Below are 10,706 nucleotides of genomic sequence, written 5' to 3'. Positions count from 1 at the left end.
TGCCCTTCCCTAACGTATCCTGGTAACTCCAACCCAATAACAGAGTTAAGCAGTGAGGCCTATGGACACAATTTTTACCTGGTTGTTTCTGTTCATTTGCCCCAGATCCAGCCTGCTCTTGGGGCTCACCTACCTACTGCACATCCTGTCTCAGCCTGTAACCCTCCATGAGTGGGGCTGCTGTTTTTCTGATGTATTTGTTTTCTCTCACATGTGTATACACACAGGGTGGAATTTAGATTAGAAACCAAATAAGAAAAAGCTCCTCATTGCCTTAAGTTTGATAACCTTTTTTATAGGCAGCAAAGATATGCTGACACAGCATTTTTCCCATCTTTACTTTAGAGAAGGACTGTGAAGAGCTACACGTTTAAAAATGCATAAAGGCCCAAAATTTCCATCATCTGCCCCTCCTTCATCTCCATTAATCTGGCATTAACATCCACCTAAGATATCTTAGTGAACAGCTCATGCACAGGAGGAAAGGTCTTGCACTGTGGTGTAAGTGCGAAACAGACAGACTCACTGAGCGGGCAGCAGGGCTGTGGCCGGCTACTGTCGCTGTCAGTGGGGCAGCAAACACGGCCAGACCTACGCAGCCTTCCCCCTCATCCACCTCCCCACATGAGCCCAAGGCTGCATCTGCCCTGGTTCTGTCAAATGGCAATTCTGTAAACCTTCTCACACTCAGGGTCTAAAGCTGATGCTGACAGCAGAACCATGAGGTGAGAAGCTATTATCACCCCAATTTTAAAGCAAAAGAACGGAGCAAGTCATATTGTCTTTCTGTCGCACAACTGCCAACAGAAAAGGTTTGAACACAAAGCCTTGTCTTCAAGCTTTGAAGATGGGATGCTCAGCACTTTCTTACACACTTGACTTACACAAGAACTAAGACATGTAATATTTCCAAAATTGCATATCATTTCTTCTCAGGCCTGTAAAAGTTCTACCTGCTCAGCTTGCAGCTCTGCAGACTATTCAAGCAGAACACACACCCACAGAAGACTGCTGAGCAAAGCAGGCCCCTATGCCAACCAGCAGCAAGTGCTATAAAACTTTAACCAACTCAATGATGCCCTGGCCTTTCACTGTAACAGGCACTAGCCACTAAACCTCTCACCTTTCTCCTCTCTAACCTCTGCCCAGTAGGTGCCAAATACTCTTTTAAATTCAGAGCGGTTGCTTCTAATCCATAGTTGAAGTATGATACTTCCATTTCACACCTGTGTCTTACAACTATTTCCCCGCAAGCTGTTTGCTCTAATAAATCACAGCTTCCCACTAATCTGGCTGCTTTCAAACAACAGGGACATCAGTGATTTAATTCCTGTATCAGAACACTCCGTTCATCAAGTTCCTCAGCCAAAAGTAGCGTCAAAGACAACTTGCTGGAGCTGTGCAAAACCAGGCAGCTGCCAGCGAGATTATGAAGGGACAAGGGGTCCTGGGCAAGCTTTGGATGTTGAGCAAGAAAGAGAGCTGGTGGCTGCTGGGTGGGTGAAAACATGCAGCTGTTGGGGTTGTGTAAGGCTGGTGGTGATTTGGTGCTCATTTCCTAAGAAGGTAGAAAAGGTAATTCAAAGTGCTGGCAGCAAGTCTGGGTGCAGTGTTGAAGTGGACACAAGGGCTGGCTGAGGAAAGGCTCTCATGGGTGCTTCTTAGGAAAAAGTAAGAGAGCACGGTATCAGCACTGGGCTCTTTGCTACTTGATGCTTCAGATATTTTTCCTAGTTGTAGCAGGACAGATTAATAGTAGGATTTAAGATAACCCATTTATGCTTCCCATATCAAGGCATGTAGAGGCTGTATTTTAAGAGTTTTTTAGTAAAGATGTGCTTTAGCTATACTGAATAAAGGTTTTAAACTTACTGTACTAGTTACATGGATTTCAATGTTTCATGTGGTTCATTAGAGACACTGGAAAAAGCAGGATTATATCTACTGGGTTTTCTCATATACAGCTGTTGGTGCAAGATCTCTAATTTTTCTGCTTTTAGGTGTATGACCTGCCTGTTTTAACACATTCACTTCAAGACAGAGGTTCATGTCTCCAGCTTTCTGTGCATAGCCTAAGGCTCTGGTAAAGTATAAGGGACTTTTCATAAAAGAAAATGCGACCCAGCTGCAAAGTTTCGAATTTCAGCCCAGCTCCAAACTTGCAATTCTACTGGAGTTCACAGTTCCTAAACTCCACGTTCCTATTTGGATGCTGTAAATTAACAGCTGGTCTGTTCTTTGGGACAGCTCTTTGTTGTTGTCAGCAGCTCAGCAACTCTGATCTTAGATGCCAGTTTAAGACCTTCGGGCTTCAAAACCTTGTCTTTCACTTAGCTATTGAAGAGTGAGTGATGGTCGTAAGATGAAGTAAAGTAACTGAAATACATTGCTAACAGGTGACACCTATTCGTGTTAGGAGACAGCTCCAGTGAGCAAGATGTAAACTCTGTATCAGCTTCCTGTGCTTGAAAGAAAACTGCATTTTAGAGAAGAAGGGGATGAATTTCAAATTTACTTTTCTTCAGTTTTAGTTTCTTTTGACGAATACTTTCTCCTGACAGACAGGCCTTGCAGACTTCAGGAAAAGAAAGCACCTAGTACTGGTCTTGCTTTTAATACCTACTAATATTATGTAACAACTCTGTATAATTAAGGTTGAAATTTGTTCTTTATTTTTACATTTAGCTTTATTCTGCTAAGAAGAGAGTAACACAAGGAATCCATACTCTCAGCTGAGAACCTCCACAACTCATCCATCGTGCTGTGCTGGCCAACACAAAATGAGTTACTCAACATCCTGTTTGCAGCGTACAAGCAAGTAGAAGTTAAAAAAAAACCAAAGGTAGTACCTTAACAAATGTTTGTTTGTATAAACATCCAAACTAAACACTGAATTGTCTTTTGCATTTTTCAGACATTGCGCTCTCCAATAACCTCAGGACAGCTGAATGTGTGAACTCATAAGCAAATGTTGGGCAAAGCACACGTTGCAAATCCTACGCAGTACTTTCCTTGCAAAGTTGTTCATAAGCAAATAGTTCACACTTTCAAATCAGAGCAGACAAAAAAAACCCCAGACCCACAATCCAAACAAAAGTCCCCCATGCACACCCAGGAACCAACTGGTTTCAAGTACATTACTGCATTCTACACATCGGACTACTCCTAAACAAGATAGCGATTGATCATACTCGTTGGAAAATAATTTCAAGTGATAAATACACAGGTGATCGTTGCAAACTATTAATAGATAATTCAACAAGAGGCTGACTTCTAATTTCCTGAGTTTGTGAACAACTACAGCAAAGAAATCTTTGGTCTGTGATCACAGAAAGATCTTCAGCAAGACGATTCAACATATTGCCTACCATAAGCATTTGAAAAAACCCCAGGGAATGGATCAATGCGTGACTGTAATCAGATTATTTTTGACCTTCTGCCCACTAGATGGTGTCCGGTTACATGAGTTGTAACCACACCTGCATTAATCGAAAAATAACATTCAGAATTGCTGAATGCTCACTCTTACAGCTCTTGCTGATATTTTGGGTAAGCTATTTTCCAGAGAGATTTGGCTTTTCAAGTTTTACTTTTGATCTCTGTATGATCTTTTAAACAGGGAATTATGAAGTCTTTGATGCGGATTCTTGCATAAACAGAAGCAATGAACTACAGAGCACCTAACTGAAACCAAGGAAATGTGAACCAGGGTTGAAGTAATGCAAAATACCCTTTCTAAAAGTAGGGGGGCAACGGAAAGGAGAAATGCAAAGGGGCATCCAGAGAGCAACCACCACCACCACTGTCCAACCGAGCAAGCAACAAAGATTATAAAAGCTCGTCTGGAAAACGTGAAACACTTCCAGTGTGCTGTGGAGCTTGGGACGTGGTCTTTTACCTCTCATTTGAGAGCTACTGCAGAGCCATGCTGTTGTGAGGAAAACTGCCAGAAAATGAAGGGGTACGAGAGCAGTGAAGAAACGTGGGATCCAGGCATGAATGTGCACTGAAAAAGAGCGTTTTCTCCTTCGCCTTTACTCCTTCCTTTTCCCGTGTAATTAAACACAAGGACAAACGGAAAACTCGGTTACTGCAATGCTTCACTGTTCCCAGCTCTGCTAATAAATAAGGCACCAGGGGACATCAGTCATTCACTAGCCAGAAAACCGGGGCACATTAACTCTTTACTTGCTGAATCAATACACTTTAAAGTCATCATTTAGCAAGAGTAAAAACCATGTCTGCAAGGAAAAAGAGGAAGGAGCAATGGAAAAGGAGCATTAAAGCTCATTTATGCAGAAATTTGCTGTAAAATGACTAGAAAATGTGACTTGAACTCAGTTTTACTGTTTGCATGGCAAGTCTAAAAGCATGCTTTCATGGTGGGAAAACAAACCCCCCTTCCTTACCAGTGTCACAAGGGGGAAAGGAGTGATTAAAACTGAATTTAAAAAAATAGTCCTTTTGAGACCTTTTGATCAGCTCTAGTGATAGATAATGAGAGGTATTTAGAGCTACCTACGCTGTTTGTGAAGGAAGCCCAAGTCAGAGACAAAACTCATGACTTCAGGGTTGTTTAGCTGTAATTTATGAGAGTTCTCTCTCTCAGGTTTTCGTCAGTGATGCCTGAACATACAAGCACAAATCAGACTCTTATTCTGCACAAGTATTACAAATCAGCGTGCCCACCACAAGTAGACTTTGCTGATGTCAGTAGTCTTCCTCCTGCAGACGCTGGGCTTGTAACTGCTAGCATACTCTAAACCATTCAACAGCTGCCTGACAGATCAATTCAAAGTAATTCGTAACTCACATTTTCTACCGACTTGCCTTGCTTTTACTTTTTTTTCCCCTCTAAAACACTAGGATTACAGCCATGTGAGTTGCTGTAAGGGGACTGCACAGCAAAGTAACTGGGCTGTGGGATCCCAACAATTACAAGGAGCCTTAAAAAACCTCCTCTGATGTCTGATCTGTTTTTCATTTCAGGCAGCTGCAGCTGGATGCATCTTGGAGCTGCAGGCAGCACACCGATCCAAAATACAAAGAACAAAAGATTATTTTTTTGCACAGCTCTGGAAAGCCTCTCAAACCATGAAAATGGACAAGCACCTAAGGAAACTGTACTTGAAGCCTCTCCCTTTAGAATTAGTAATTTACCTAGCCACCTGAAACACCGAATCAGAAATTACTGTAACCTAAGTGATATGAGGCAACTTTGCGTTAAGAAAATGATACCTGATCCGTATACGACACTATGGCTAACTTGAGGATGATGAACTGTGTAGTTAGGTGGCTATTTAACTTAATGACACTAATACAGTAGTTTAAGACACTGCTTGTGTTACGCAACTTGATGATAAACCTTGACAGCAAGGATTAAATTCTGTGACTTGCCTGAAGGCATATTGCACACAGCTGTATTTTGCAGCTGAATGTTTTGATATCCTGTGACTGGACTGATTGTGTTTTAAACAACTCATGAGCTGATGAGACCAATGGCAACTCAGTGGAACAAATACAGAATCTGAAATACAGACAGATACAGAAAATAAGAAACCTCATTTCTGACATAGCCTTCTGCAACACATGACTATTTCCACGTTCTCCAAACCCATTATTATATTTCTGATTGCTATATTAGAATAACTATTTTGTTTGTATTATGCCTTGTTAGTATCTGAAGTATCTGAAGTTAGTATCTGAAGAAAGACAGAATCTTTAATTTAAATGTGTTTCACAAGGCTCCCTTTCCTGTGACAGCACTAATCCTGACTTCACTTTAATGTAATACAAATTGGTTAGATGAAGGTCCTCTTGCCCTACTGATCTTTTGAGAAAAAGCTTGGCCCACCCCGCTGCCATTTGCAGCATGCGCACCTTTGCAGGAAAGCCTGAGGGCTGTGCTCCTGAACTTCACACTTTAAGACTACCTGACAGGTAGCAGAGCTGCTGACCAGATTCCTACATTAATAATCTTCCTTTTAACCACCTAAAGTTTCAAAATTTTCACATCCTGCTAGTGAGCTTGAAGCTGCTGATATCACTTGATACCAAATATTTATAAGCAGATAGTAATTGGGCACAGAACATCCCTTGACACTGAACGGTACCAGTAGCCGTCATTGCTCAGTGAATCAGGTGAAAGGAATGAGGAGCAGACCCTGCCCAATGCCTAGGCCCCAGCAGAACTTTAGATGAGACATTTCTTTGCCTGTCTCACACCACCCTTCCCAGTGAAGGTCCCTCCAAGCGCTGTGCTCTTTCATATCTAAAAGCCTTTCAGCTGCATTTTGACAGTAAGAAGCCTCCTGTGTTCACGCCAGTGTTTCTAAAGTTGCAGTATGGTGGATTAATTTACCTCACACACGGAGAATGAGTACAGCTCTGATTTTCCAGGACTTCCATCAGTCCCAGGGCTTTCAGTGAAGAGGAGTAGTGGTGCAGCCCCTCCACGTTAGCTCTAAGAACTGAAAACAGGACCAACAAATGGATAAATACCTACTTTGTGTGCTGGAATAAGGGCTTGTATAAAACAGAAATGCAGACCCATGAAGAATAACATGCTTTCAGAATGACCAGGAGAAAAACCAACACCAACCTTCCCCCATTCCCCTCCCCAAAGGTAACCTTAGTGTAAGAAACCAGTCTCTATAGACAGTTCTTCTTAAGAACCCCAAGCATTAAAGTCAAAGCCCTGGTCAGGTACCAAGACAATTACATTCATCTACTCCGGACTCATAAGACCACATTTGGAGTCCATCTGGGTCATTTGGGGCCCTCAGGGCAAGAAAGATATTCACAAACTGGAGAAGGTCCACTGAAGACCACTAAGATGGTTAGAGAGCACATGAGGAAAGGGTGAAGCAACTGTTGTCTTCTGCTACCTGGAGAAAGGACCTTGAGCCAAACCCTTTGCACAGATGCACAGGAAAAGGAGAAGCAGCAATGGTCACTAGTTGCATCAAAGGACATTCCCATTGGGCTTGAGGACTTCAATACCAAAGGGGTTTGGTACTGATATATGTTGTCCAGGGAGGCTGTAGCATCTCCATCTTTGGAGATTTCAGAAGTTGACTGGACAAGTTCCTGAGCAATCTGCTCTTACATGGAAGTTGTCCCAGCTTTGAGCAGGGCCTGGGACTTGACAGACTCCAGAGGTTCCTTCCAATCTAAATTTCTGTATGAAATTTCTAATGAGGCAAATAGTTAACATAAATTTGGGAGAAACTAGTATCATGTGTGTTGGTATTTTATTTTTTTGCCTTTTGGAGTCAAGGTTATTGGGGGTCATGTGTGTAAGAGCTGAGCCTTTAGGAGAAAACATTATTCTTGATAAAAATCTGTGAACAAACTCTTATTGTGTGTCCCTTAACTGTTGTACATTTGTTGCTCATTAAAACAACGTCTTAAGGAGTTTTTATATAAAAACATGCTCATCCCCTCTTTGTGATTCTTCATTCAAGTGAAAATCAAGCTGAAAATGAGAAAAATTGAAGTTGCGTAATTGCAGGAACATAAATTTGTCCCAGCGCTGGAGAACTAAAATGAAGCTAAATTTTTATGCTCCACTAGTAATAAAATACCGTATCAGAACAAATGTATAATTTACAGGTTTTCAGATCCTAATGTCATTTCTCACAGGAAGCCAATCTAGCAGACAAAGAAACGATCAGACAAATAGGAGTACTGCCAACTTGTACTTGAAAAGTTTGGATTCCAGGGAACACCCAGTGAGGACTGAGCTTTCACAGGGAGCACACAAATCTGTGGCAGCCCCTCTGCTGAGAGAAACAATTGCCTCCTCTCTGTCTTGATCAATGGCTAATATTAAAAACATCTTTACTGGCAAAGTCCAGACTCTCAGGTTCATAAAATTAATCAGGAAAGTCTACCCGATAGAGGACTGTGTGTAAGTCACCGACCGCAAGGGTAAAGCACATGAAGACCGCAGCCATCTGTCATTGCTGAAGGTTGCTCCTGCCAGGACAGAGCACAGACACGTCTATCTGGAGAAGGTACATCATGCCAAGTTCTTTTTTCCCAGGACGAAATGCATTTTACTTAATTGATACAGAGACCATATCAGACTTCATACTCTGCCTTATTAACTGGGTGTAACACAGTGCAGGATTAGCAGACATGCCAGGATTCAGGCTGAAACAACTGTAAAGCAAAACCCATTGGTTCTGCAGGTTAAGGTCAGCTAAAAACGTCAGCGTGGCCTGTCAGCATGACGGCTGAGTTACAAGGCATACAAGCACAGAAACCGATTGCGGTGCACCAGTCTTTTACTGTTTTGAAGAAATCAGTGTCACGGTTGCACTGCCACTTGGGAGCCAAGAGCCTAGAAGGATATTCTGACTGAAAGAGAAAGAAATTAGCTGTGTAGTTTGCCCTTTCCCCAGACATGTATGCCTGAAAGGACAACAGGCCGCTAAGATAAATGATTAATTACAGTGCAATCACTTAAAAATGCATGAGATATATCTGCTCAAAGGTTAATAACCAATAAGACAGCCTGTAATATAATGCAAAGGAAAAAAATCTCATGCTTACAAATGTCGACAGGGACACTTGGATTCAAGCTGCTGGATAGGTTTAGCAGCTTGTTAGCAGACTAGTGCTTTGTTGTTGTTCTTTATTAAAGAGACCCCTGTGACACACTTGGTGTACAGTTAATGTGCACAGCAAGTCATAGCTAGACAATCTAGTCCTGGAAGAGGTGGTACAGGTGGGGATTAGAAACCGTTCTGGGAGTACTAACTTGGGAGAGCAGCTGTGCCATGAAATGCCAGCAGTGGCTCACCAGGGTATCTGGGGCTGTCTCAGGAATGAGGGAAGTTGTGCTCGGCAGCATGCTCTCCCTCTGGTAGGAAGCTGGATGGCCGGCACTATTACTCTCTTCTGGCTTATCTGCTTAGCTTTCTTATCTGCATAAAGCAGAGAAGAGAGGTGGGAAGAACAAAACCTCATGGCTCTTGGGTTTTGTCCTCAAACAGAATTGGATCTGGGATCCCAGTTTATCCCATAGTGCCTGAAAAGAGTGCTTTAGTCGGTGGGATATTCTGGTTCTAGTGGGAAAGGAAGAGACTGGAAAGGTTTCCAAAATCCACTGTAACTCAGCAACTCTGCATCTTAGTCTCCCTTGCCCTATTCCCAGCAGCATACTGCTGAACTAATTGAAGACCACAAAATCACAGTACAACCACCGTCATGCTAATTGCTCCCCCCACCTCCCAAACTTCACACACATTTGCGTCCACCCCCTTAGAATCTTCCTCTTCAGTCCCCTTCCACCACATTTCCCCTTTCTCCATAGCCCTACACTCAGTTTCCGGAAAGATTTCCACCATCATCCCCAACGCTGCTGTGCAAGTTACTGGGACAGATCCACAGCTGCCACTTGGCACACCCCACCAACATCTGTACAGCAGGCCATTTTCCTCATGTTGAACGCCCCGCACCACACAGCTCCTCTGTGTGCTTCCTGGGTGTTCTAGGCACCCCATCAGCTGGGAAACTCTGCCTGCCCAGGGCGAGCAACACCACCACAAACTGAACGGACTCTGGTGAATACTTAAGACAAAGAAGCCAAAGGGTCAAATATACCACCCTGGCTATTTGAGGGAATGGCAGTCAGTCCCCATTCATCAACTCCAGAATCCTTCTGGAAAATAAACAGAAGAGCGTTAAGTTCCTGCAGACCCATCTGCTTTGCCATAAAGCAGCAGGGAAGCCCACTCACTGTGTTCCACTGGCTGCTAAGCCTTTTGTTAGTCCAGCAAAGCTCCAGAGTCATCAATACGTACATTAGTAGGATACAACATACTGAGCTTTCACCTATTCCATTGACATGCTGTCTTAAAGTTATTTATAAGATAAAGGAAAGATTTCAAGTGGAATAGAATTTAAAAAAAGGAGGTGATTCAATCAGTGAACAAACTGCTGCCAGATCCCCAGCTGGGGACTCAGGTTCTGGAGGTAATATTTAGTTCTTACAGACTGGCCAAGCAGGAGACTTCTCACAACTGTATTCTCTATAGCCATACACGTTTCACATCCTGTGTTTTTTGGTTTTTTGGTTTTTTTTTTTTTTTTTTTAAAGAGAGCTCTCCAAGCAATAGCCTATAAAATACTACACAAAAAACAGATTGCATTTAACCATAGGTTAAACTGATGCATTGCGACACTGCCATTAAGGGGCCATTATCCTCTAGTAATCGTCTGTCATCCTTAATTATATGCCTGCAAGTTAAAAATCTAATATGTTGTGACACAACTGTGCAATTGGAGAACTGCAGAGTAAGCAGTTTGCCAGCTTGGAACAACACTGGACAGGACGCTGGGTTTCAGAAAGCCACACTGGATTTTAACTATGAGAAGGGAGTAATTTACAGGTTAAAAAGTGAGTAAAGTTGGGGTTTTCAAACACTGTTCAAATGGAAAGGTGGCTGAACCACCCCACTAAGTCATCAGGAAGCCAGTACTACTTTCAGTAGATTCACTGTTTTGCAACTTATTACTTTGTTGATAAACATCACTAATGGTCTTACCATTAAATATTTTTGTCTTCTGGAAGATCTGAATGGAAGCATTTAAAAAAACATTTAACTTACCTCTGGAATAAATCTAAGGAGTAAGGAGTATTTTGTCTTTTGTTTAACCATTGAAGCAATTGTTCTTCTTTCCTGGAAAACCTGAGA

The sequence above is a fragment of the Phalacrocorax aristotelis genome, chromosome 3, assembly GCF_949628215.1.
Source record: "Phalacrocorax aristotelis chromosome 3, bGulAri2.1, whole genome shotgun sequence".
NCBI lineage: Eukaryota > Metazoa > Chordata > Aves > Suliformes > Phalacrocoracidae > Phalacrocorax > Phalacrocorax aristotelis.
This window is presented reverse-complemented; position numbering follows the sequence as displayed.